The sequence below is a fragment of the Desmodus rotundus genome, chromosome 3, assembly GCF_022682495.2.
Source record: "Desmodus rotundus isolate HL8 chromosome 3, HLdesRot8A.1, whole genome shotgun sequence".
In the NCBI taxonomy this organism is placed as follows: Eukaryota; Metazoa; Chordata; class Mammalia; order Chiroptera; family Phyllostomidae; genus Desmodus; species Desmodus rotundus.
In genome coordinates, this window is record NC_071389.1 from 73,791,029 (window position 1) to 73,813,162 (window position 22,134).

A 22,134-nucleotide genomic window follows, 5' to 3' on the forward strand; every position below is an offset into this window, starting at 1 on the left:
AAGTCGCTAAAACTGTAAGTTATTTATGAATCTGCTGGAGTTTTCTCAAGTGAGGAGAGCAGTGGGAAGGAGAGGGCATGGGGTCTGTGAGAGCCAGAACAAGAACTGTTATGTTCCTGGTGATTCGGGTTGTGTTTGTGCTTCTACGGCTCCTGCTGGTTCTCGCTCTGCCCAGGGTTCACCTCCAAACTGAACCTCCCTTTTCTCCTTTCCAACTCTTTATTTTCTTTCTCAATCATTTCCTACAATCAGATTTTAAATACAGTCACACGTTATTATGACAATGAAGTTTATGTCCCCTCCGCACACCAACTAATCATTATATTCACCCACATTGATCCAAATCTTTTTATTCCCATTGGTCAGACCAGTTTTCCTTGGAAGTATGGAGTGACCTCCAAAGGCAAAAGTAAACTACCTGTCCTGTTGATAAAACTGTAAACAAGAAATAAGTCAATAGAAAAGGCAATTTCTACCATATTTCTTTGTGGAGAGTCAGGTGCTGATTTATTTTGTGGAACAGCCAAACGCTGGGTAAGTTAAGTAGGTACAAGGAAGGGTCCCATTCAACAATATGAATTTAGAAATTGCTATTATAATAATGTTACCAATATTGCTTATTTATTTTGGCAATTTTTGTCTTAGGATAAAAATGTTGTTAGTGTAAAAATGATTCTTCATTTTGTTTCAATTGGAATATGATTAATGTTTTAATTTGTTGTTAATGAGACAGCAGTTTTATAATCCAGGTGTTCAGAAATCCATTATTTAATTTCTGAAAGGACGTGGAAGAACATTAGTGTCACTCTCCTCCTTCATCCTGCCACAGCGTGAGTGCTGAGCCCCTGGCTCCCGTGGCGTCTTTCTGTTGTCCTGCTGAACTGGACGAGAGTGGGTATCATTTTATTAAAGCCACGGTTCTAAGATCTTTACCACAGATTTATAAGGGGGCTCTTTCTTCCTTCTGACTTAGGTAGCTTAAAAAATGGTTATCTTTCTTCTGAAACTTAGAATTGTTTCAAATAATGGCAAGAAGTAGAGGCCACAGTTCTGTATCCATTGTTGCTGTTGTCACTGAATTTTCAGACAATCCCAGAGTTTAGGGGTGAATGAATAGGAGGACCAAGCTTGACAGCGAGCTCCAAAAACCGTCTCTCAACAGTCCATCAACTTGCTAGTGGGATGGTACGTGGCGGAGAAGGGAAATTGAAAGACTTCCTGTTAGTTCTCATTTCCTTGTCATGAATAAAAACCATAGTCGAGATACGGCTTCTCTTTTTGGTCATTTAAGTTTTATAATGCTACCAGTGATTATAATACATGCTGAATAAAGGCTATTTTACAGCCAGCAAAAGAATTTGGGTTAGTAATTGGGAAGTATCTGGGCACTAATAGAACAAATATATTAGAACTTTTCAGAGATAATGGAAAAGAAAATAGAAGGGGTGGGAACGCCCAGGTCTGACATTTAGGAATGTAAGTACAAGGAGGAAAAAAATATTAGAGATGGAACTTTGAACCAATGAGTTTTATTAATGACAATTTGGTCATGATAACTCTAGAACATGATATAAATATTAACGATCAGCACATAGAATTTCCTCTATATTCACATTTTTAACACAGAATATGGTGACCTGGGTGGGGGAATGGACTGGAAATTATCTAGGTCCCTTCCAAATGTAAATTTCTGTGATAACATGGCATTTTTACATCAGTGTGCATGCTATTCCCTCTGGATTTGCAATCTTCAATTAGCTTTGCAATTACAGTTTTAGTAAAATGCTTCACTGGTCTTCACTTCTCAATGCCTAATACCACTTTAGTACGTGCAGTAGAGAGATTAACCGGCACCTGGTGATGAAGGCACTTGGTCTATGTCAATAATACTAATATTTCACCTTGCAAGAGATTCAGCACTTATTTTAAAGCATCTCATTTGCTTTGTGCATGCCTTGTACATTACCATCTAGCACAAGAGTCTCATCTACAACTTGGAAAATATTTATATTCATGTAGTGGCTGTGTTTTTGAAATATAAAGTGTGGCTGTAAATTATCAATTCTGATTTCCATGAGTCATCCAAGAAAACTAGTCTCATTATGCGATAGTCTTATTGCACAGATAAATTCTGGTTATCTTCTACATTTTTATTGACTTTTTTTCTAGGAAATGGAGCCTATATAGTTCCAAAAAGAATTTGCAACAGCTCGCCTCGTATACAACAAACTTGATCTTTCAATTAAAGAAGGGAAATAAATAGCCAGTTCCCGTATAACTACATTACCTGAAGTTTGCAATTTGGGGAAGTGTTTGCATTCACTCATTCATCTCTTCAAATACCTATGATACCTAAACCCAGAGGAGGCTCGACTCCATTGTATTATCATTCATTCATTATCTACCAATTTGTCCTAGGTCCTTCCATTTCCTCTGGAGATTTCAATCTTTATAATAATTGTTATATATATTTATTTATTCTGACCAACAAGTTCTAGAGAAGTAAATTCTGCAATTATGGGTTACTTTAAGAAGGTAGTAAGATAAATCTCTCTTTCACTGCATTAAAAACCATGCCAAAAGGGATGGCATTGAAGAAATGGTAGAGATTGGAAATAGACTAACACTGGTTTCCAAATCTTGGTGTGCAAAACAATCTTCTCTGTACTTGCTTAAAATACGGATATCTGGTAGCAACCCTGAGTTAATCTGCTTCAGGTGATTTGAAGGCAGTGACTCTAGAGCCACATTTTTAAAAATACTGGTCTAATCAATAATAAGTATAATAATAAATTTAAAAAGGAAACACTATGCATATGGAATTTCATTGAGCCGTAGGTAAAGGTAGATGATTCGAGAAAGGCTTTTTTTGAGAGTTATTTGTACAGCAATTTTAGGAGCTGACACACTGGAAGTGGGGATGAAGTGGGGAGGGAACACAGTGGAGGTAGATGTTGATGCTGATGATGTGACGGCATGTAGTGGTTACCAGGTACTGAACTGTGACCAGGCACTGTGAAATGGCTTCACATTTACATATACATCATTTCATTTTCTCAGTCCTGAGAGCCATCATCTCAAAATGAAGGGCTGAGTGAAATTAGTAGTTGCTATAGGCAGAGGAAATATAGATGAAGAACTGTAGGAGAGTAAAAGAAGTCAATCAGATGTAGAGATTAATAATCTACATTAATATCTCTACCTCTAAATATACATATAAAATCACTTTCAGAAGTCTAATCACTAATCACTAAATACTAGTGTTAATGTAGATGCTATATTTTCAAACTTTGAATCAAGCCAGGGAGGTTTAGAGGGAGAAATTGTCGACAAATAAATGCAGAGAAACCAAGATGAGCAGGGTAAACTGGTTCCCCAAACAGAGACACTCAGGAGTGAAAGGAGGAATAGTCACTCAGCCAAGTTTCACTCTGGAGAACTCCCAGTACAGTGTGACCACCACGGCAGGTTTGGCACTAATGTGTATCACAGCCAGCAAAGGGGAGGGTGGAGCCCATTTTCCCACAATGAACACTCTTCACTGAGTTGGGTCAGAACAACATGAGCTCACTCCCTAAAAAAGCTCTAAAAATTCAACAGAATTACAAGGCATGAAAAACATATTGTTAATCTCACGTTTTGTTTTAAAACTGAAGTTACATAAAACATATCCTTTTATGAACCTGAACTATGTAGCTTCTGTAATTGGGCCATGTGAAGATAAAATCAAAAGGCACAGAGTTTCAGTTGTGTAAGATGAATAAATTCTAGAGATCGATGGATAAAGTACAGCACAGAGCCCTCAGTTAATAACACTGTATTGAATACTTAAAATTTTGCTTTGCTAAGACGGTAGATCTTAAGTGTTTTTTGTCACAGATAAGAAATGAACAAATGAATGAATGAATAAACAAATAAAGCAGGAAGAAACATTTGAAGGTGATGGTTTCAAGGATGTATATTTATCACTAAACTCATACAGTTGCATACATTAAATACATACAGGAAAAAAAATCAGCTGCTCTGGGGAAAATGTGACATAATCTGCAAGATATTCTAAAAAACTCTTGGATCCCAGCTCTGGAGAAGTGATGAGTTCTGCATCCTAATGGGTCCTCCGCTCTACCACTGACTGGGTAAGTCGTCTAGTGCAATCTTTTCGTTTTCAGCTTCCCTGCCTGTCAATGCAATGAGCAGCTAGAACTGATCGGTCTGTGAGGTTCTGCTGAACTCCAACATCTCATGCGTCTAATTCATTCATTCATCAACTCGTCTGTTCATTTGCAGATATTTGTGGCATGCCCACAGCTCTCTGAGCACTCTCTGCAGCCAGCATACTTTGACACTAGTATCTGTCAGTCACAATACCCCTTATCTGCTACTCTCTTTTCAGTTCTGACTACCCCAGATCAGGTGGTCTGTGAGGTCACCTGTATTTTTACACTCCCCGAGCTGTGGGCTGAGAACGGCTCTGACAGCTACCCAGAAATTCTGGTTATGAGTCTGGTCTCCTCACATGCCCAGTTGCTTTGTAAGGGTCAAGCAAGATTTTCCCCAGTTAGGTCATTCCCTCTGGTCTCTCCTCTATTTGATCCTTGTTGCCTGTGGATTTCAGAATCATATTTGTGCCTGTGATATTTTCTCACATTCTCAGAGAGAACGCTGATCTTGGTGGCTTTGGGGAGAAGAGGCCCCTTTACTGGCCTGTGGTCTTGCAGAAGAGTGAATCACTTAACAATTTTATTATTAAATTTAGATTCTCTACAGTATAAACCATGCAGCTAGTTTTCCTATTTATTTGATACTTAAAGTCAATGGATATTTTAAAATTTTGGTTCTCAATTATGCAGATTGTGTTTGTATAGGTGCAAACCATGGGAATAGCCAGTAAAACATGCTTCCTGCTTTGTTAAGCTGTATATTGTTAACTGACGTTACCTAGAAACATCTGTTTATCATAACATTATTTTGAATTTCACTTTGTTTCCACAGTCAGATTTAATGTCATGAAATGAAAATACATTGAATGGTTTCCTTTACTCCTTTTTTATATTAACTATTAATTTCTAATGGCAATTTTCAACTTTTTTTCATCCCACGGCACACATAAACTACTAAATTTCTCTAGCACGACAAAAAAATATTTTTTGCCAATCTGACAAAAAAGGGGTATAATTTTTATTGATTTGCAACAACAATGACAACAATAGTAGTAGTAGTAATTACCTACCCTTTTTGCTCCAGAGTGACTTTTTAAAAACTCAGGTACCTATACTTGTGTATAAGGATTTCTGACACAAAGAATTAACCAATCAGATGTATCTTTATTATGTGATGGGAACAATAAGATGCAACTCTGTTACATGACCTATGTATTTGTGATTCAAGACACAGCATTCACATCAGACAACTATTGTTATGTTGGCTGTTGTCATTGTTTTTATTTGACAATCTAAGGAAAAAGAGGTCAGTGCTCCTGAATGAACAGTAAGGCATTGCATGTTTTAAAAATTCTTGTGACACCCCAGTTGAGAATCACTGATTTACAACAATAAAAGTAAAATGATTTTTTGTCTTCCTAAATTTTCTGCAACAAACATGAATTACTGGTACAAAATGGAAAGAAGGAAGGAAGGGAGGGAGGAAGGAAAAAAGAAAACACACGACCAAAGAATTTCTAGTTTAACTGTTTTTTGTTTAGTGTTATTACTGAAAAGAATACAGCTTATTTCCCAGTGACTTTTCTAGCTTAATAAGGGATCCCAGGAATTTCAGTTCTGGCTGAACACAATAAGCATAAAATTCGAGATTCATGTGAATTTTCCCTAGAATGCAAATACAGATATAGAATTCAGCCAGTCTCGCAGCAAAGTGTAGCACAGAAGGATGTTTTACATAGACAGCCATCGGTGTTCCGCATTTTGGTGGTGCCGAAGACATAATGGTTGTAGTATTGTGTCATAGGTCCATCTTTGAATGAATTTGATTTCTCTGTAGGTGATACACATACTCTAAACATAATTCTTATCACACTTTGACTTTTTAAAAAAATAAATATTTTATTTGGAATAATTCTAAGCATACACAAAAGTTGCAAAATTAGAAGAGAGTTCTGTGTACTTCTTACTCCGTTTCTCTAGATATTAACATCTTATATAACTATGGTAGATTTGTGATGATTAAGAACTTAACTTAATGATATTACTGTTAACTAAACTACAGACTTCATTTGGATTTCACCAGTTTTCCTACTAGTTCTTCTTTTCTGTTCCAGGATCCAATCTAGTACACCGTATTGCATCTAGAACTCCAACTTTTGAGAAAAATTAAGACCAGAGTTAGAGCTAGAAAGAGCTCAGGCCTAATGTATGGCAAGATTTAGAGTCAGGAAGAGAAATTGAAATGGCGCAAATGTAAGCCTTGGAAAAACCTTGACTTGAAAGATGTAGCCATCACTTTGTTTTCCTTCCAGCAATTGATATTTCTGCTGCTACTGTCAGGTCATGTGGTATTTTCCTTTATTATCAGAATTTCACAAGGGTTCTTTTTGTAATTTTTTCTTATTGACTTTATTTGGGTGACATGGGTTAAAATATATAGGTTTCAGGTGTACAGGTCTATAAGACATCATCTGTATATTGTGTTGTGTGTTCACCACCCGGAGTCAAGGCTTCTTCCATCACCACTTATCCTTTCCATATACTCTTCTACCCCTCCTTTCCCTCTGCTAATCAACAAACTCTTGTCTCTGTCTATGAGTTGCTTTTTTTGTTTTGATTTGCTTCGTACCTTCACCTTTTTCATCCACCCCTGAGACCTCCCTCCCCTTTAACAGCTAACAAGGGTTCGTATAAGTCAAATATATTGAAAACCTGTTAACGATGATAACTCCAAACTTAAGTGAAAGCCAGTATCCCAGAGATGTAGCAGTAGCATCTAAGTGATAATATGTATATAGTGCTCTCGGATATTGTTATCACCAGACATAGATAGTACCTTCTGTATCTCATCTTCTTCCAGGTTAGCCCTTCTCCCCTGACCTGTAGCTACAGTAAGCATCACAGTGTTTCTTTCATTCATTCATTCATTCATTCATTCATTCCTTCAGAAAAGCAGGTATTGAGGATCAGTTTGTGCTAAGCACTGGGCTGAGCTACATGGATCCAACAGTCTTTTGGTTGAACCCAGGCAAGATAACCAGGCTTTACCGTACAGTGGGTGGGTGCTAACGGAGGTATCCCTAGAGTGCTGGGAAAGAAGCATAGAAGACATGAAGGCAGGGGAGACTCTGGCCAAGGGCATGAAAGCACAAGGTTACATGTTCTTTTGAGTGTTTATGCCCTGCCTAGGAGACAGGGCTGGAGCTGGAACTGGATGTATGGGCAGGATTTATTTGTTAGAATGACAAAGGCGTCAGTGGGATGTCCGCTGAGGGGTCTAAATTCATCATGAAGAGGATGGGACACCAGTGATCAGATTTTGCTTTGGAACAATTGGTGTAGAGAGGAAAGAATTTGAGGCAGGGAAACCAGAGGGAGTTTGGGGGGAACTATGGTTTACTCAAGATACCAAAAAGACATTTTTCTTTTTTACTTGACCAACAACTAAATCATCCTTTTAAAAGCAAGTTGCAATACGCTTCCTTCTGAAAAGCCTTTCTTTTCTATTCCTGAGACATACTTAGTCACTCCCCTTGTTCTTTGTTCATAACTCGATTAACATTATTTATTATGAATTGTTGTAAGGACTGTTTTTCATGTCTGTTTCCCTACTACAGTCAGCTTCTCTAGGTCAGGGCCTGTGCCTTATTCATCTTGGCATCTTCAGCGTTTAGGAGAGTGCCTGACACAGGGTGTCTGATTAAGTATTCAACGAGTGAGAGGTAAAATGAGCATCTTCCAATCATGGATGTAATGCATGAGAAAGTTAACCTTTCCCCCCAAATTGAATATTCACTATTACTCAAATTTTTACAAAATTCCACAAACAATCATTTAATTATTTCAATTGAGGAAACAAGGAAATGAGACTCAATTAAAGAAGAAATTGTAAATCTTTAAGCAATTGATATCGATTAGGATTGCTTGGTCATAATTAGATAATCAAACTTTGTGAGTTAGCAGGTAAAAATGAGAAATGTTTATGGATGAAAACTCGTTGCAGATGTAAATAGCAATGATGTTGTGTGACTTACCTCAAATATATTATGTGGACAGAAATTTCTTTAGTTCTCAGGGTTATCAATCAGAATAAGCAAAATCTCTGCTGCTGCTGGGTGTTAACTCAATTTAGCTTATTTGGATTTTCGTTGCTTAACTTGTAGTCACGTGAACTAGGGGTCACAAAAGCAAATGGCTATAGGGCCAGGTAAGTAGCAGAAGTGAGCAAAGACGACTGGTGTGATCAACTAGGACAGTGGAAAACTTACGAACTAGAATCATGCCTGACATTATCTCAGAGTGACAGCCCTTACTCTGATTCAACAGATTGCTGACACGGAGAAACTTGGGGTTAGTATGCCCTAATATCTAATTTTTAAAAAGATTTTATTTATTTATTTTTAGAAGGGAAGGGAAGGAGAAAGAGAGGGAGAGAAACATCAATGCGTGGTTGCCTCTTGTGCTCCCCCTACCAGGGACCTGGCTGGCAACCCAGGCATGTGCCCTGACTGGGAATCAAACCAGTGACCCCTTTCTTTGCAGGCTGGCCCTTAATCCACTGAGCCACACCAGCCAGGACATAATTTTTTATGAGAAGTCAAATATCTCAGTTTTTTATACTGACATAAATTTAAAAATAACTGATCTGTATGGGTGTATCCTCTCTCAGCAATAACAGCCTAGGTTGTTTTGGACCAGCTGAGGGAGGTTAGAGGAGCTGAACTAAATATTAAAAAACTAAAATTGTAAAATCATGCAAAGCCAGCAAGGCTGTGAAGAATTGTGAGGTCAAGATCTGAGAGAGGATGAGGTGAACAGGGATTTGGGTCCACTTCTCTCTTAAATGTAGTGGCTGGTTCTGAAAGCTATGGCTGAGATGATGAAAACTGAGAGACTTGCAGACGGATTCATTGAGGTGGGACGCCGAAAATTGGAGGTCAGTGTTTGCCAAGGTGTAAGGAGCTTGGTGCATACCTCTGGCAGTCAGTTTGCCCCTGGGAGGGCTATACTTAGCAATAACAGTGAACTGGAAATAGATCAATTCTCACAGGACTGAAAGCCAACTTCAGATGATCTCCATTTGCTGATTCTGTCAAGGTATTTAGGGGTTATAGGTCCCTAACCTAGTTGCATGATTCAAACCTACTTATTCTCTCTGGGCAAGTATGGAACTATACAGAGTCCCTTGACAACTTTCATATAATGTCTGGTGATCAATAATAATCAGGCAAACAAGGAGACAGGATGTGACAAAAATCCAGAAGAAAAACAGACAAGAGAAACAGACTCACAGGTGATCCAGATAAAGGAGATTTCAGACACAGACTTTAAAACAGCCTCCACTTATATTTAAAAAAAAAAAAGACAAGATGGAAACTGTCTACAGGGAACTAGAAACAATAATAATGAACCCCCCAAATTTATATAATTAAAACACTATCTGGGCCATAGAGATATATAAGCAGGATGTCAGATTGCAAGCACTGCTCTAGGCATCTGAGTGCAGACGCAGCAGAGGGGCTCCCGGGCGGTATTGCCCTGGGGTACGGTACAGAATAAAGCATTTGGCAAAAGCAATGATATCCTTTATGCTCCACAAGAGATAGAAAAGATTATAGATATCAAAAAAAAAGTTGACAAAATTGGTGAGGTTCAATTAGCCTCAACAATGAGTTCGACCTTTAGTAGCTCTTACAGGTATGAATTAACCTACCAAAATCTCCAATCCAAAATCAGGCATAAAGTTTTTTGACAGGGATATGCTACGTGATAGTACAGCAGGTGGAGAGAATCAAATACGTCTAGGTTCGATACTTGGGTCTGCTTCTACTGGGTAGGTGACCTTGGACCAGTTACCAAACTCTCTGAACATCAGAGTCCTGAGTTCTAAAATATGCATAATTGATTTGTTGAAGTTTTTAAAATTAGAAAATGCCACGTGAAATTTCTAAGCATGGTAGACCCCCAGAGTAGGCACGGTGGTAGTTCACTCATAGAGTTGTTGGTGCAGAGAGGGATTGCACCCAATCTTTTTTCCTCTGTATGTCGCCTTCCCATCCTGTTGCCTCCAATCGCATACGTTTCTTCATTCTCTCCTCATATTCATTACTCTTACTTCATTTTGAGAGAGAAACAGAGGGTCTATTTCATGTAATTAATTACCACCATCTGGTATTAATACATTTTAATATGTTATCTGGAATATATTTAAATATATATCTGGTAGTGAGTAGATTTTCGAACAGTATTGATTTAAATTTATTCTGAAAGTATCAAAAATGACCTTTTTACATTTCTCACAATATGTCCAGGGTAAAATATCAGTATGAATTGTCTGTTCAAACTAAAAAGAGAGTGGGTTACAGCTTTATGTTTGTGTGGTTGATAGCCTCCCTTGTGAAGAGCAAGATGGTTTAGCAGAGTTCTGAGTCATCGGCAAGACCCCCAGCTGCTTTGGTCAAAGCACAGGATGCTGGCAGAGGAAAAGCTTTTAAATTCATTATCTGAAACCTTTATATTTGGGTCATCTTTCCTTTCTTTGACATCTTCTTTTAAGTGTAAATTCCTACTACACCTCACCATTTTGAAAGACAAATATCGCGAGCTATGCAAGATTCAAAAATACAATGTCTGTATTCCAAATTATTTTGAATACCCGTCATGGATAAAATGCTATTTGGTAAATATCATTTACCAAGAGACTTTCGGTAAACTAAAAAAAATTAGAGAATAATTTTTATATTAAAAATTCATTAGAAGAGCACCTTTTATTTTTAGACTATGTACTTTAAATATTAGTACTTAGGAGAATTGTAATATGCTTGCTTCTTTTTATATAAAAAATAAATTGAACCTTTTTTCTTTACTTAAAACTATTCAGACATGATTTTGTACATGATCTCTCTTTAAGTATTTTCTGCCTCAGTCTTAACATTTCATTATTACAAAGATGGTTTGCCTCCAGGTTAACATCAGAAGAGTGGCACTTTTATTAAAGAATGGAGTTTGTGTTACTTTGTGCACTAAGATAATAGCTTATCTCACAGCATGCTTTCTAAATGTTAGGATAAATTGTTGAACTCCAATAAATTTTTTTGTAATTTAAGCAAAAAAACTCTACATGTATTCAGAAGAAAACTATATATAAACACACTATATATATATGTATATGTATATATACATACTCAGAAGAAAAACATGTTTTACTACATTTTGTTATTTCCTTATTGCAAAGAAATTTTAATCCCATGAGTAGGCATTTGATGACATTGGAAAACCAGGCATGGGGGCCACCGATCAGCATGGTCAGTCCCTGCACGCTGGGCACTTCTGGTGTCCTGAGGGCCTTTGAGGGGCCTTCTCCCAGGTTAGTTTGTTTGTGTTTTTTTCTCCTGTCCTTATCTTACTCCTCCTTCTCTTTCTTTTTAATAAACTTTCACTTTTAGAAGTTTTACATTTACAGAGTCATTGGAAATAGTACAGAGAGATTCCATATACGGCACATCCAGCTTCCACTATTATTAATATTTTACCTTGGTATGATAAATATATAATTATAATTAATAAACCAATCCTGACATGCTGTTATTAACTAGTTTATGCTTTATTCAGATCCATTTAGTTTTCATCTAATGTCCTTTTCTGTTCTAGTATCCCATTGAGAATACCACACTACAATTAGTTGCCATGTCTCCTTAAGGTTCCTCCTGGCTGTGACAGTTTCTCAGGCTCACCTTATTTTTAATGACCTTTGCTAGTTTTGAGGAGTAGTTTGTTATTCTCTAAAAAAAGACAAAAAGACTTGATCATAGGGTGAGAATCATACCCCGTGATCATTCACCTACTTGAGGCAGGATGCCCATCAACTGAGATAGTCCTGTGGTGCAGGCGGGGGCAGCCCCTGAGCACTTCAACGGAGCCTCCCCAGGGCTCTTCTCCGAGCCCACTCATAGGGCACCTCCAGGCAGCAGCCTTACTTCAGACCACTTTCCTGACTCTGGGCAGTGATGTTTGGCCTCTCCAGCCCTTTTCTGTTCTACCCAGTCTCTCCAGATTCAAGATATTTCTTTATGCCGAAAGTCCTAATTGCTTCTTTTAACTAGCGGTGAAGTCCAAATTATTATTTGTGGAAATTTTGTACCTGCTTACTCAAGGGCTGTGAGAACTCAGTCTTCAAACACCACAACTGCCTGCTATCTGCATCCTGGAGTGGAAAGGAGTTGTTTGCATTCCATCCTTCTTCCAGAACTCCTAACAATATCTAATGCAGGGGGGAAAAAAGACAAAACAGTTGAGTTTACATTTCAAAATAGATTGAATGCTCACATTCTGCTAGACATAATCACAATACCAGAGTTAGCACTGTTAACAGGTATGTATAAAATGCTGGAGGAGCATAGAGAAGGGAGAAAATCTATTGCTTAGGAACAGGAGGAGGGGCAAGAAAGAAATCGGCATAGGCTAGAAGGTTCTCATAGGTAATATCTGTGTCTTCAATAAAATATGGTGGGTAGTGCCAGCATCTCAGATAGAAGTAATAGATGTAGCAAAGACAGGGGTACCTAAAATAACATACTATTTAAGGAACTGCAAGTAATTCTGAAGTAGCGCAGAGTAGAGGGAATATGAGGGAGTGGTCGGAGATGAGACTGGAAATGTAAGCAGAAATTAATGAGACTGGAAAGTACCTTTTATGTCACTCTAAGTTCTAAGAATGCTGTTGAATGCTGTGAGGTTAGATCACCTTGCTGGCAGCACAGTGGGGTTTAAGATCTAGACCAGAAAGGCTAGGAGTAGAAGGTCAGGAGTTAGTACATGCAGGGAAGATGTCTATCATCCCAAATGGACCATTTGGTAAAATGGCAAGAGAGCACTTTTAAATCTTCACTTTAAATGTTCTTAACCTGCTGAGCCTGTGGGTTGACTAGGAGCTGGCAAAGTTAAGATTTAAGACTAGTTATATGAGACCTTAAAACTTTGGCTGCCTGGACTGAGATGCTCTTTGGTCAGAGAAGTCCAGAAGGCTATTTGCCCTCTAGTGGCAACCACAAAGCACTTTCTATGTTGCTAGAAACAGGACAAGATTATACAGTACAGAACAGATCACCTCAGGAAGCTAGCGCTCACTATACTACAGGAAGCTATTTAAATTAGTACCTAGACTTGAATATCTAGCTTACTACAAAAGTCTGATGTGAATTAGTTAAAACAGGAAAAAAGGTAATGTTAAATAATAAAAACCTATCATATATAATACTGTTATTATCTCATTGAAATTATTTATTATAGCTTTTCAATACTATCTTAATAGATAGGAATGTAGCACTGTATCATGAATTATATCTTTATCTGAGATTTTTAAGTATAGTAAAATAATTATTTTTCACGAGCAACATGTTTGGAGGTAGAGAGAGAAGTGTCCTTGCACATCCAAGGATCTATTTTAGGCTCTCTGATCTGCTCACTGAGATTTTGCACTTTCCATCTGAAGAACTTCAGCTACGCGATTTAGCATTATAGAGTTTCCAGTTCATTTCTTTCTTTGTCTTCTTTCTTTTGCACATAAATGGTTTCTATCCTATTGATGAATCTTTGGTCCCAATTTTTATTTTTTAAACTGTTCAGTCTTTTGAGAAGAAATGGTTTCTCTGCTTTTGCTAAAGGCATTTTACAGAAACATATCATTATTTATTCATAAAGGTAAGTCTCCAGAATGAGGTAACATTACCACCAGCCTACTGTTGCCCGCACACACATGAATGCATTCATAATTGATGTGATGGCCTGGACTAGTGTTGCAGCTACAACAGCCCTAAGGTCAGACGTCTGAGAGAGCAAATCATATCATTATCTTTGTTAAGAAATAAATAAGGGGCACATGTTTAAAATTAGCTAAAGGAAGGACACCTGCATGTAGAATGGGTAGGGGGAAGAGAGTAAGTGTGGGAAAGAATGGGAAAGCAAACTAAGGAAACCTAGTCTAGAAGAATATTTTGAACCATGCCTTGCTAAGAAAGTGATTTTAATTTTGTCCTGAGTTGTCTCTCTTGTTGGGGCAGGTTAATGATTGACCACTATATAGCCCTTTTTCTTTCATTTCTTTTCTTCTTTTTCTTCTTCCTTTTTTTTTTTTTTTTTTTTTTTCCTGGCAGGCTCTCAAAGAAAGGGAAAGTCTTTGAGAAACAATGAGATTAAATTGCCTTAGGAAATTCTGACCAGAGGAACATCAAACAGGCAGGTGAGACTTTTCCTGGAATGATTCTATAGAGTTTCCTTCTCTGGGAAGTGAAAGTATCTCATTAGAGAGTTCTCCTCCATCCAAATGGATGACTAATGATGAGAACATAGAGTGACCCACATAGAAAGAAATTCACTCCATGTGGCTAAAATGTGGGGGAGGTTCAAAATATATGCATAGTATAATGCCATTTTTGTATAAAAATGTATTACATATTTATATATAGCATATAATCTGGAATGCTCTAATGTTTTTTTTTTTAGAAGTATTTACTTTCTAGAGAGAGGGGAAGGGAGGGAGAAAGAAAGGGAGAGAAACATCAATGTGTAGTCACCTCTCACGTGGCCCACGTCGGAGACTTGGCCAGCAACCCAGGCATGTGCCCTGCCAGGGAATCGAACTTTGGTTTACAGCCCACGCTCAATCCATTGGGCCACACCAGGCAGGGCTGGAATGCTCTGATGTTAATAGGGATTGTCTCATCTTGGTGGGATTGTGGATAATCCTAGTCCCTGCTCCCACTTTTTAGTTATCTATATATTTAAAAAAAAATTATAAAAGGATACAAATGTTTTCTTAAAGCAGAAAAGATAGTTATATTGTAGGTAGCTAACCATTCATAAATACTCATATTTATATGTGCATATATGATTGATTTGGTATTAAAATATTTAATATCCTATAGGAGCTAGAAAAAAAGATAAGTGCTAGTCTGACTTTAGAGCGGCATAGACTTTTTGAACACTCTAAAGCTAATAAACAAAAGAAATTAATTTATTTTATCCCATAATTTTTAAAGCCTCTGTAAGGTTTAAAGTGGAAATACTGTTTCAGTAAGGATTAAAGGCACACACCAAACTCAGATAAAATGTTTACAATATACAGAACCAATTAAAAATGTTTAGCACAGTGCCTGTAACAAGGAAGGGATGTAGTAAATATGTCATTATTATTTATACTAATTTATACTAATAATCTATTTTTTGCAAATCTGTACGAAACCATTTTTTATACAAGTTGGACGATCAAAATGAAATAATTTCCTTATCATGAATGGATAATAAACATATGGACTCAAGTTCAAGCTATTTACTAATTGTTATAGACATGCATGTTAAAATCATATATGTATTTATAATTTATGAATGTATGTGTAAATATAAGTATATTTTATATATTTACATAATATAAACACATATATTGATTTGTATAATATAAACAAATACATTAATTTATATAAATATATATTTATCTTTATCATTTATATATCTATTGTTACCTACCACATAAACAAAGAATTATAAAAAAAGAAAAATGGTAGTTTTCAGTGCTGGCAACTTTTCAGATCGATGGACACTTCCATGCTATGCACGTGAGAAAATGAGTCAATACAAACCATAAGTGGTAATTGGTCAGTCCATATCAAAACCTTAAAAATGTTTATAACTTTCAACCCAGCAATCCCATGCTTAGCAATTTATCTTAAAGAAGCAGTCAGGAATATTAACATATACTCTTTAAGGATCCAGTAATTTCACCGGTAGGGATTTATCCTACAAAAAAACGCCCATGTGTAAAATGACACAGAGGTGGGGTTATTTTTTTCAGCTTTGTAATAAGAGATTGGAAGCAACCTAGGTCACCATCAATAGGATATTGTGGAAGAATAACAAAGTGAAAAAGAATGTGGTTTATGGAAAAAATATTAAAATTTAATATCTTTAAATTTAAAGATAAAAATGGCATAAAATGGAGAAAATAGAATGTATCTCTATTTGCTTATATAGTATTTATTTTAAAATGCTCTGAAAGGGTACCCAAGAAATGAACAGTAGTGAGTTCTGTGGGGTGTGAGTGGGAAATTAGGTCGATGTAGGTCAAGAATGATAGGAAGAACATTCTGTTCTGTTTAGTTTTTGAACATGTGAATATATTATTTTATAACTAAATGAGTGAATTGAATTTTAAATAACATTCACAGAATGCAGTTATAAGATAGTGTATAAACCAAGTACGTTTTATTTTTTTTGTTTTTTTCCTGATTCATCTGTCCTTTATTCCATGACTGACCACTGAGCTACGTCCAAGCAACGGTACCCCAAGTATTTTTTAAATGTCCAAACTGAATAAATACAATATCCTAAAACTAACTGTGCTTATCTTTCCTGTTTGAGGACAGAAAAAACATTTTTCTTTTCTTGGCATCCTCACATAAAAAAAAAATACCTGACACATAATAGGTACTCAATTTTAGAGAAATTAATAAATCAATGAAGGTTTAAAAGTTAAGTTAGTCACCAAGGAAAAAGCCACAAGGAATTCTCACTTTCAGAATTTTTTTTCATCAAAAAATAAAATGATTTTTGAGAAAAGATTGAAAATAAAAGTTCCAAGGGTCCAAGTGCTATTTTAAATACTTAACTCTTATCAGCTCTAATCCTAAAGAGCATACTCAGAGAGATTATTAAAGCTAAGATAAAAATCAAGTAAAATAACTGCGAGGCAACACACTGCTCCACTATGGTACCACATAGGTTCATAAACCAGGCTTATCATCTCCATCCAATAATGAGCCAAATCTTTTTTCCTCTTCTTGCCAATGAGGGATAGATAGCAGGATATGTTCACAACTCAGCCATGACAGTTAATGAGGGATAGAAGACAATGAGCTTAGAATATGTGCTATAAACCATCAAAATCCACCACAAAGCAGACCAAGTATTAAAAATGATCTAGTGCCACTGTAATAGTTAACACTAGGGGAAATGTTCAGGGGCAGAGATGCAGTCTATGGAATGAGCTGGTGACTATACATTAGATTAGTGATTTTCAACACTGCCTGCACATTATAATCACCTGGGGAGCTTTTAAAAATACCGATGCCAGGGCTCACTCCCAGAGAGTCTGATTAAATTTGTGTGGGGTGGAGCCCAGGCATTCCTATTTTTTTAAAAAGCTCCTGAGGTGATGCTGATGTGGAGTCAGGGTTGAAAAACATTGAATTAGAATATGAGAAGGATGGAGGGAATTATATTACAGGAAAAATGACTTAATCAGCTGGTTCCAGCCATTATAATGTATTCAGAAACAAAAATTTTTAGATTAAGCCCTGCCCTTTATTTCCTAATCTCCCTAACCCAGACCTTATCCAAAACTCAATGCTCGGACTATTAAATTATTTCCTATAGTTCAGTTTCTCTTGCTCTCATTCTTCATGTTTCTACCTTGCGAAACAGTACCAAATGTTTTTCTTTCTATCAACCACTCTGCTCTCTGCAGAATGTATGCAATCCAAATTTCTCAGCATGGCTCCCACTCTGAGCTCTGTCATCACCTAATGAAATCATTTTTCTCTCCAGTTTCCTTATCCACTTCCAATCAGTGGGACTGATCACTTCTAAGGTACTTTTCAGCTCAAAAATGTTGAGTTCTTTGGTTCATTGTCATACTACCCGCCCCACCAGTAAAGATCCAATCTTATCTTCTGTAGTTCCTCCAAATATTTTCTAAAGTCAAACAAGATCGTCTCCACTACCCTGCTTATTTCTTGCTCTTTTTCCCTCCAGTGCCGTTCATTGATGCTGTTTGCTCTCCCTCTCCCTAGCCTCCCTATCCCCAGTCACCTGGCTCCAGCTCACCTCCTCTACAGGCTTTCAGGAAATGACATCGCTTTACATCCATCCCATTCTTACTATATTTCCTTACTACTTTGTAGTGTAGACTCTGACTTACAGTCTGGCCCAGGGTCAGAATCACTTGTTCTTGTTATACATCCATAATCCCAGCCCTCACCCAAGTCTACATTTCAACCAGGTGCACATCAAACTTTGAGAGGCAATGGCCAATAATAGTTTATTAGCATCTTCTCTTGTTTTCTAGTTTATTTCTTACTTGTATATCTTTAAAGGTTTTCAGGTTAGGAATCCTATTTCTAATTAAAAAAGAAACAACTAAATTTTCTAGTATTTCCTGTTCACATAACAGTTCGCATGAACTGTTTGTTGCATGAATAATCATTGTTTTTACCAAATACAATTATAGGAATAGTAAACTCAGAATTTAGTTTTAAAGGTTGAGAAATATAATGAGGGCTTTATAGAACTTTAGGGGTCTTAAGAGAATATCTCACCAAGTTTCCCCTTTACAAATGAAGAAAGGGGAGGCCCAGAGAGGGAAATGACTGCAGCAGGGAGGGTAGATTTGACATCTATAGTCTTCATATTTTCCAGTTTTAGCAACAATGCATCGCCAATCTTTTTTTTTTTTTAACCCACACCTGAGGATATGTTTATTGATTGTAGGGGGGTGGGTGGCAGGGAGAGGAGAAAGAGAGAGAATGAAACGTCCATTGGTTGCCTCCAATGCCCACGCTCCCGGAACCCATAACCGAGGTTGTACTCTCACAAGGAACGGAACCGAAACCTTTTGGTATGGTGCTGCAACCGGGACTCCCGGCCAGGGTTGTGTCTTGGACACGTACTCCCCCTACCCTGCCATCCCTCCCCCCACCCCGCAGCCCCACCAAGAAAAAAAAGAGGAATTAACGAAAATTAGACGCTTAGGGATTCAAGTATGTTTACTTTTATTTTACGCAAGCCTTTACGCAAAGATTATTTGCTTTTGCATTGTAGATTATCTGTCATATTTTAGGGTCCTTAAACACGTGTCTGAGAGAGCAGTAAATACCGGGGATACTGAAATGCCCATGATCTAAGTACTTGGCTTTCTGGAGGTCACAGTCTAAAAGACAGCAAGACAAGAGAAAGGAAAGAAACAAAACAGAACATAAAGCACCGAAATTGAAGTTCTTTGGACTCTAGACCCTTAAAAGCACTGTGCAGTACAGCACAATGGAATAATGGAATAAAATGACCGCATCATGTGTTCGTTACATTTCTTTCTTCCCAGTACAGTTTTGAGCTCTTTCAAGCGCTCTGGTTCCTCTTTGTGTGTGTGATAGCACAAGCCAGAGCACACAGTAAGGCCGCAGTGAATTACTTCAGCACTTTCAAAGTCCACCTTATCTACAGAAACAAGCCTTGTTTTCCTTTTTTCAAATGAGTAAGTCGCACGGTCGTAGTAAGTGGAAAGCAAGCCCTCTCTAACTGGACCACGACCCGGTCCCGGGCCTCCCCATAGAGTGGACGCCGTGGGGTAATTGGCAGAATGCAAGGACCGCGAGGCTGAGCCACATCCCGGGTAGGAGGAGGGACGAACCCCAGCGCGACTGGGCCAAGAACGCGCCGGCCTTCCAGGGACCGGCGGGGCGGGGCGGGGCGGAGGCGCCTCCTGCCCCACCGCGGGGCCCTGCGGCTCGCCGCGCATTCCTGCGCCCTCCTCCCGCGCCCCGCGCGCAGCGCCCCAAGCTCCCTCCCCCGACAGCTGATTCATTGGCTCCGCCGCCCAGACTGCCTGGCGCCGGCCGCGTGACGTCACCCATTCACCGAGCCCGCCTTCCCCCTCCGCTGGCGCCGGCCGGGCGGTCGCCCTGACAACGCAGACGCCAGCCGGCACAATGACTTCCAGCTGGAGCAGCTCGCCTGCCCGCGCTTTCGCCTGCTCGCGCTGGGTTTAAGAGCTCGGGGGTGGGTTTCTTTCTGTCTTTTCTTTCTTTTTTTCAGGCTCCTGTGGGTTGCCCCTGCCGGGAAATGCACTCTCTCTAGTTTTCTAGGGCTCTGGTCCCAGGCTCTTGTGAAGCGTGCTTGTAGGCGCCCTTCCTCGGTCGCGGGCTCCCCGGGCTCTGTGTTTTGCTGGGCAGCATCCCACGCTGGGCTCGGCAGGCCTACTGGCAGTTGGGTTCAGCCCTTGCAGCGCTAACACCTGCAGAGTCGAGGCTCCTGCCAAAAGGCGTAAAGCAAAGGAGGAAAAATTCATTGCCATAATAGCGAAAATGGTAAACCTCAGCTGTCTTAGAGAAGAATGTCTGAGTAGGTGTTGATTACCTCCCACAATCACAAAACTTTCTTTAAAAGAATTCGCACCATCCCCTGTTAAAACGCGCTGGTTCTTATTTTGCTTTTCACGATAGTTAGGAATTTAACGCTTCTAAACGGATAAATCTTTCCACTACAGTAAACAAATCTGAGAAGTTGTGTTGTAAATTAGAATAAAGAGTGTGCGAGGACCATATTCGGAGAAAGGGAGAGGAAATGGGGGAGGGGAAGTAAGGAAAAGAGGAGGTGGGGGAGGGGGGAGAGAAGAGACGGTACTGATTGGAGTTTTTTTCCGAGTAGGGCAAAAATGCAGAACGCGACCCCTTCCCACACTCTCCTCACCCCCATCTAAAGATCTTGAAGCCCTGGAAGTGAGGGGAAAAGAAAACATAGCCGTTGACTAGAGTTTGTTGGGAGGTAATTCCTTACACTTCATCTCATATTTTTGCCAAATCTCTTGCTTCAAAACAGCTGCATTTTTGGATGTAAGTCCACAACTGAGAACTAGGCGAAACCCTCCCACGGATAGTATAAATCTGCATTGTTGACACCGCTCATCTGCAGGATCAATGAGCCCAGATGATGCAAACTCCCTTTCCAGCTCTTGCAAAAATACCTCCCATGAAAACAAGCACTTTGGCCCTTTTCTACTTTCTATTCGTCCATATTTCAGCATATCTTTTTTTTTTGATTTGTTATTTATTGTCTATGTATTTGTCCTGTCCTCAAGCAGACTTAAAACCCTTGAAGGCAGAAAAGGACTCTTCCTTAAACTTTAAATCTTCTGGCCCATCTGAATAGATGCACAGTGTGTATCTTGATGGTGGTGCTAAGGAATGGTTAATAACCACACAAGCTATTTAGTTGGTCGAGTTATCATTTATCGACTCACAATAATCCTTGGCTTCTATGTCTTCAACACACTTGAACAGTTCAATAAAAAGAGACCTTACTAGGTAGTAGTTGATGATCATTAATAAAAATAACTAATACGTTCGAATACATGGTTGAGATAGGAATATTTACCCTTCACATGTTTCCCAGGGATACTGCTGGGAAACTGCTGGTCAGCAGTTTGTTAATTTCTTTTTTAAACCCTCGAACTTATTTTGTTATCCATCAAAAATGAGGACTCAGTGAAACATTAATTTTCTAAAATTGCTACATGTTTAAATGTGATTGTAATTGCTCCTTAGCATTTTAAAATTATAACATTGATACCAAATGCTTTAGAATCGAAAGAACAGTCTGTCAGGGTTAGCATTTTGTGTAAAATGGACTATAACATAATGATGACTGATTATCCCATCCACATTGTTTGCATTCACATAAATGCTAGATTTCAACATTAGGGGAGGAAAAACCCTCAAGAAACCTAACATGGATTTGATTTGAAGGTTCACTTTTCCTCTTCTACCTTGCACTACACTTACAGGTGTGCCACTCACCTGTAGTTTCAGTAACAGTACTGGCTTCCAGTGGTTTGGAACCCTAGCCACACTTTAGAAGTACCTTATGAACTTTTAAGAAATGGAGTTGGCTAGGTTCCTTCCCTAGAGATTTTATTTACTTGATCTGGGTTGTGGCCAGGGCATCTATTTTTTTTTAAACCTTTTATTTTCAATTACAGATTCACAGGAAGTTGCAAGATAGTAGAGGTCTCATATCGTTCACTTTGTATTCACCACTGGTTACATTTTACATAGCTATAGTAGGATAAAATCAGGAAATTGACATTGGAATAAAGTGTTCCTATAATTCTGTGATCGCATCACGTGTAGATTTCTTGAAACCCCTGCACAGT